Source organism: Eufriesea mexicana, unplaced genomic scaffold (genome assembly GCF_001483705.2).
Source record: "Eufriesea mexicana isolate 0111107269 unplaced genomic scaffold, ASM148370v2 scaffold474474812, whole genome shotgun sequence".
Taxonomy (NCBI): Eukaryota; Metazoa; Arthropoda; class Insecta; order Hymenoptera; family Apidae; genus Eufriesea; species Eufriesea mexicana.
In genome coordinates this window covers 578,697-586,758 of record NW_016907966.1, presented here as the reverse complement: position 1 = coordinate 586,758, position 8,062 = coordinate 578,697, and positions in this window count along the sequence as shown.

The window sequence follows — 8,062 nt, the reverse complement described above, 5'->3', positions numbered from 1 at the left end:
AATATAATATTACACATATAATATATACAATTTCAATATAATATTACACATATATAACATATATAATTTCAAAATAATATTACATATATGTAATACATATAATTTCACAAAAGCTCAAAATTAATTTTGCCAAAAGCAGCTAGATGTCCTCAGCAGACAAAAGACCTGACATCACTCATGGCCTTAATGTCCTGGCATTACAAAACAATTCAGTATAATTATCAACAACTGGGTAATAAGCAAAATTACCGACAAGGCTGATTCGCGGATACAACCTGGCAATTTGACAAAAGCGCGAAGCATCAGGATGAAGGTTAGCGTGTGTCGTCACAGTTACGTTTGGAAGCCAGCAATGCCCCTACCCTTAGCCTAAATGAGACATTTCATGCTGAAATTAAGCGATCCCTGGATTAATACCGTCTTATTAAACGATCTCTCGTGTAAATTATCACCATGAGCACAGGGTTTTGCATCTCACGGCCATGGACGAGGATTTCTCGGAAAAGCAAAGAGGATACGGGAGATTTCGCCGGCGATTCGAGTGTCACGCGCGAGCAAACCGTCCGTGGTAGCGGACGGCTAAAATGTATGCGCGGAAGGATCAAAACGTAATAAAAATCCGGCGAAAAAATGTCGACCGATAAATCAGCAGCGCCGTCGCGCCGGTGTACGTATGCAACGCCACCTATACGAGTTTTATATGTGAACACGTACGCGCGCGATACGCGGTGGTTCAAGCTCGGAGGCAAATTTTCTTGTCGAACAGCGCTACGTAACGAGGGGCCCTCGAGCACCTTTTCGGAAGAACAGGAGCGTACCAACGACGTGGCCAATGTTTTTCACCCCTCCAATCGGTGAACCGGGTAGATACGAACTCAAGAGCTGTGCTCCCTCTGGCCAGTTGGTGTCAAATTTGAGCATATCAGAGGAGAAAGAGAGTGCACCTAAAATACAAAACTTTTGATAATTTTTTAAATATCGATAAAAAAGTCTTCCAGTATTATACATCGAATTTTGTCTACATAGACAGTTGTGCAATCGTATTTGATGTAGTAAGCGTTGAGTGTTGAGTAATCGACAATGAAATGGCGACAGTGTCGGTTTAGGGTGGATGACAGTGCTGCCGTCTAGCGGCAGTAACTTGCACTATTACGAGACTTTACTGATCGTGAGACTTTCAATAACTAATAAAGCTTTTTATTGATATCTGAGGAATTAATGAATAATTAAACTTAAGATTCTGTACTTTAAATTTATCCTTCTTTCTTGTCACCCGTTTCAAATTTCGCGCCAATCGGCCATTGGCGATTTTTAGAAATGTATCAGGTAATTGTACAATCAAGTAACCGAACAAAGAATAATAGGATTATATTTTTATGAAAATAGGGTACACCAGCTTTCACTATTGGATGATTGGTGACATAATAAAGATCTAGAAAGATCAAGACATAGAATCAAAGTATTATATCAATCATCAGAGTGTTAATATGAGATAAAATTCGTGATTAGTCATACTATATCAGCATACGTCTCTAAGCATATAAAAGTAGCAATTCCGGAACGTATCAAGAGTGAAGTTGGCAGCAAGTTATTTTTCTCAGAGAAAGTGTCCCAATCCAAAGCCTAACTTAATTTTATTTCTGAACCCTACCCAAACCAGACTATGTACCTTAAGAAGCTCATAGACAGACAACTGGGTCTAGGTAAGTATAATTTTGATCCTGGATTTCTATTGAACTAGACAAATTTGGATTGCATACAATAGACAAATTTAATTCCGTAGTTTGCCAGTATTCTTTAGCTGAAATAGGCAACATCTAGTTGCTTCCTTGGAATCGTATTGCACTTCATCCTGGGACCTTCACTTTTCATAACTTTGACGAAATATCCCCCTCCTCGTCACCAGTACTATTGCACAACGGCTAAGACTATTAACCTTCCTCTGAAAAAGAAAAAGAAAAAAAGATAAAAGAAAACAGCGACCTCTTTTCCTTCCGACGGTAATGAAACACTCGGAACCTCTTAGATCCCTCAACCACTGCCAAGGTGAGCCGTTTGATTTTAACGACCCTTCCTTCTCCCTGAAGTAAATCGATTATGTGAGAAAACCAGTCAAGTCCATTCTTTGAAGGATCTGCGTTAAGTGGAGATTCTTGTAGAACCGTGCTATGTCTACGTAAATATGAAGACCACCATCGAGTTCCGGAGCCGGTAATATCAATATCAAGTATGACATAGCGTTTCTAATATTTATAGAATGGGGATTATAAACAAATCTAATGCTACCTCTCTACAAATGCAAATCAGTGGAACGTATATACAGGGTGTCTTGGAATAGATGGTACAAATGGACTGCAAGTTACTACAGGGGCAAAAGTAAATTGAAAATGTAGAATGAATTTTTCTGATCTGACAAGTCACGTTCGAAACACTGAATTTCAAAGTTTGGTGAGTATACTTACGCTTGGTTAAGTTTCAAATGAATAAGCAGAAGAGGAATCTACAAACAAAAATAAGTGACAAGTGTAGAATAAATTCTTTTCTTCTGAAATCCAATTTTTGAGAAATTATATTTCAAAATTTGAGAAAGTTGATCTGTGATGTAATCAGAAAGAATATTATTCTAAATGTAAACACCATAACTAAACTTAACAATATTTCTTCTTTAATATCTGACAAATAGTTATCTGAAGGAAAATATAATTTTTGGAAAATACATACACATGCATAAAGTTTTAGATGCAAAAAGAAAATATGTTTGTTTTCTTCATTATTTTCTAACAGATAGCAACAGATTTAGCTAAACAAACATAACTCACTATAGAATCAGTAATTATTATAACACATAATTTTATCTTTCCATATTATATAAAAGTATATAAAAAGAAATGTTTCTCTGGAAAAGTACTGTTGATCCTTCATGAACCTTGAAATCTGATTGAAAAATGTAATAGTGTAATATAACAGTGCAACTTTGTCTTGAGGACTTTCCATAAGTCTATAAGTAAATAATATATTTAGGTGTTCTCGTTTAAATTTCCCTGTATTCATAAATTTCCACGTGTAATTGCATAAACCTGTCTCTTTTGAACATTATTACACTTCAACGGAGATAGTATGTTGTGTCACATATATGCACTTCCACGCATTTTATGTCACATGAAATACAAGATCTGTAGATAATTTCTTGTGAAAAATGCACAATGACCACCACAATTGAGTCACAATTCACGCAGCCGTCAATGTTATGACCGTGATCTTCGAGAGCCGCTGACCTTCTAAAGCTGCGTTTACATTAGCCAGCCGTTGATCAGTCGGCCGAGTCGATTGACCTCGAATCGTTCAAAGTCGCGTATATGTAAACACAACGCAAATCGAGTGGAAACGATTACTAACCGTCCGACTATAAACCCATTTATCTACCTATGATCGAAAAACCTCGTGGTGTCAGTTCATCACACAAACACTACAGATGGCAGGAGAGTAAAATAATAGGTGCATTGTTTCACGTAGTACGTCAGCCATCTTGAAAGTCAAAAATTTGGAATAACGAAGACAGTATAAACAATTTAGTGGAATAATTTAAACTAGATTAAACTAGATTTAACTAGGTCAAAGCAAAGAGTCTATATTAAAGTATAAGTACTTAAATATATCTATATATTTTTATATTATTATTTTTGTAAATTATAACATTGTATAATTAACGTAATGGTGCAATATAGACAATAGATTAGTAAAAATCTAAACGTAAGTCGAAGTAATGTAAATCTGAGCTACGCAGTACTATAGATATGCAAACCTAACCTCACAATGAAAGAGAAGGGAATAATAAATACGTAAAATATTCAAATAATATTCAAACTACGCTTGCCTACCCATAACTTTTGTAACTAGAAAACTCAAATTTAAATAAATGTTTATTTAAATAATTTTCGTTTACCATAAAACAAATGCATTACTATAGTAATACGATCCTCATATTCAGATGTGTGTTAAAAATACTAAATAATTTCTAGCTGAACGATTAAATGTTATTTGAACTTGACCAACGTCCAGTTTACGTGAACTTACGTGATCGACTTCGGATGGATCGACTCATCTGCGACATTCGTGTAACCTCGATGGAGCAAGATGGTGGTGGCAACCATAGCTGATCATATAACCAGTGTACAAGACAGCAAACTGCCATCAGCATGCACCCAACGAATAAACTTTCCGTACACGAAGCAAAATCCCTTCGTACCCCGATGTACCACGTGGTGCACGCAAGAAAAGTCCTTTCTTGCGGGCCCGACGGAATACATTAATTGTGCCGGTCACCGAACCTTCCTCGGTTGGGCCCGCTCAAGCAATTAGAAATTGAGTTATATTTCTTGCGCTTGCCGGTGAATAAATATCGCCGATCAGTCGTGGACGCGTTCGTCGTGCAGGAAATATATTAACCGACCGGCGGTCGGTGCGCATCGGCCGCGAATATTTTAGCCGGAAAGATAGAGGAAAGGGTCCGGTACGGCCCTGCAAAAATCACCCACAGCGTGTTCACCGACGCATTCCGCCACGTAGTCGGTTGCGAGGGTTACCATCGGCAAAAGTACCAGCACGCTTATGCGTGGCCATCCGTAAGGGGAGGGGTGGGGTGCGGGTGGGGAGTGGGGGGACTGCGGGCCCAGCAGCGGAGAGAAAGAAAGGGGGTTGTTGAGCCTCTTCCCTTCCCCCTCTCTCTTTTTCTTTTTTTTCCATTTTTCTCTTCCACCTTTTATTTCCGAACAAAAATTTTTCAAATAAATCTTCGTACGAGGAGAAGAGTGGGGGCAGACGGGAAACGGTAGGGGATAAAAACCGCATAAAAACTGTTATTTACTGCGGCGGGCATCAACGAGCGTCGATAATTCTCGCGTGGACCGAAGTCTCTCTCTTGCTCTCTCTCTCTCTCTCTCTCTCTCTCTCTCTCTCCCCCCTCTCTCCCTCTTTTTCGACACGGCGAGATGATACGCGATGATAATACGCGGTGCACGGAGAAACGCGAAATCGAGCCGCAATCGTGAGCGCCCCAAAGGCAATCGTGGTCATTACTGGAGGTACGTTTTATGGAAAAGATCATTGTTCCATGCGGAAAGTGTCTCTCGAATAGGAATAGTAGAGAAGGTTCTAATTTGGGATCCATCTTGGATGATGAAAGCTGACGATTGGGGTTGCGTGTTTGCATAGTGACTATTGTTTGTAGACCCTGAGAATATTTACTATTTTCTGAACCTATGTAGTTGGTTGTTCTGAACGTATTGTTAATTTTGTTAGCAGGAGATGTGACAAAAGAATTAGTTGCTGCTTGAGAATTTGAAGTGTCTTGCTTGACATCTTGCTGGGTAGCATTGCTGTATTGGTTAAGTTACCAATAACAAACTAGAGCCATCTTGCGTTATGTTTACCAACTAATGATATCAGCGAAGTTATATATTACAAGGCATAAATTATGAATCTCTATTGCACGGATAGTTTGTATGATTTTATAATTACATACTAAATAATATTTGTTCCTGGAACTTTATTTAGTTTATGATCATATGTGCCTCTATTATACAAAAGAATTTAATTATAGTTACTTGTAAAATTTTAGTAATAATATTTAAAAAATTCCTCGAAGAGCTAACAACACATATGTCATGTCATTATCTGAGTAGAATAAAAATTGTCTAAAATGTGCCACTTACCTTCCAGATGTCTTCACTTGTTTATCTCTTTCGTCGTGAGCACTCTTGACTGATAAAGTGTGAGGAACAATAACACAAAATATCGCTGGATCTTCAGGATTTTCCCAGGATTAGACAGTGCTCTGACCCTATAGAATAAAGGATTTTAATACAACCTTCTATTACTTCCAAATTTGACATAAAGATATAATTGTAAGAATAGAGCTATTTAATATATAATAATTAGTAATAAACCAAATTTTGATATTACCAGATTAACAAAAATTAAATTGAAGAACAAGATTATGAAACCACATAGAATTATGCACATAGAAAATTACATATGTATATAGTGAGGAGTAGTGAGAGTAAATTATATCCAGAATATACATCTAGCAGGTGCAGAACTTTTAAATTGAGCTCTATTATTATGTAATTTACTTAAATATTTCCCCTTCTCCCCCAAAACGTAGTTTAAACAAATTAATCACTCACTATACCACAACTAACATCGAATTAAAAATTTCAACTTTGGAAAAACTATATGTCAATGACACTATAAACATTCAAACCCCGAGAACAGCAAAAGCAACAATGAAACTTGATCCCATAAAAGAAATGCGAAAAAATTATTAACATTACTGAAGAACGCCTAACTCAAATTAATTCACACTCTTGCAATCAACAAATTTTGTTTTCACCTAATATTATGCAAAGGAAATAAAGCAAGAAATCGTTAAGTATTAACCACATAAATTATCATGACAGACATAATCTAAAACTACCGGTAGGTAAAATCGTAAAATAGTGTGCGACGATAGCTACCGATTTACAAAGCAAAATAACCGGTCTTACAAGTCGATGATCCAAAATGCCTGGCCAAACATTGGTACACCGGTAGCGAGCCAATCATCGTAGATTATACAGCCACTGTCATTCCTCTCCAAGGGCTGTTTATTCAAATTCAAACAACACGTTCATTCAAATTTTTTTAACCAAATAAATCACTTAAAATTCTTTCCTAAAAAACAAAAAAATAAAAAAAATTAGTACCGTCATAAAAGTAATTGAATTAATATTACCATCAAATTTGAATTAAAATTAAGGTGAGAACATTTACGTACTCGCATTGATAAAGTTGCATCCTGATATTCCAAGATGTCCGATTAAAGAGTGCTTGCAGCGGCGCACAAGGTAGCAAGGCAAGAAGTGGTTCTTAATACTGAAAATAAATCTTCGACACGCGAGAAAGGGGAAGAACCTTTCCGTCTGAACGTCCTGAATATTTACTGATGCGATTATAAACATTCTTCGTATTCGAGGTGAGCCCTTCACCGAGAGAAAAGATGAAAAATCGTATACGTTAGACAATTGTATAAAATTGCAAAACCAAAAGTGAACTCTCGTATACACCAGATAAATCTCTGATCCTTGATAAACGGGACGAATTTTCTTATATAAGCACGATGCATTAATGATGATAAAAAGAAGACATTCATCGCAGATACTGATAAAGATATTTGAATTGGAGATACAGCAGCATTATAAAATACAGAATTACTTTTAACTTTTCGAGTAATTTGCATAATAAAATATTATATGAAGCAAAAGAAAAGAACGTATTTATCTGTCGTATATCATATACGTATAGGTAACAATACTTAGAGTATGAACTATTTGTATAGAATAACTAGAAAAATTACTCAAAATTTTAAAAAAAATATATTTATGAAAGCATAAATGGATTAATCAAATTGTTATATAATTTAATTAAATAACTGTTAAAATTGTGCTTCGACGCTTCTATTCAACTAATAACCTACTAAATCTAACAAAATAACATTACATAACCACAAAATGTAGTGTAGAAAACGATCTTTATAATTGTATATAACACATACAATTCTATATAGGTGTTCAACTTTCACGATACGAGACTTTTTAATACATTATGATGCCTTCTCAAACAGTTAATATAAGATTACCAACAAAAGATATAATCGTATATAAGCATTGGAAACGCATAAAATGACATAAAGTAGCAAACCACGAATTAATTGGCATGAACATGTATACTTTTGAAGAAAGATAATTTTCCAATTGAAACACACTATGAAAGTCATAACCGCATTGAGTTTAATATATTGATAACAAAATGAAATAAACCACTTAACCCTCTATTACAGTCTTCGAATTACAATTACTGTCGATTACAGTTCATTCTAATCGAACTACAGACTAATGACGGCTATAAATGGATTACCAGGGCCCTCTGGCGGAGTAATTTATCAACTAATATTATTAGTGGATTGACAAGCTGCAGTGGTAGGTATAGACTCGGTTGAACAAACAGTTTTTACAGTTTCATAATT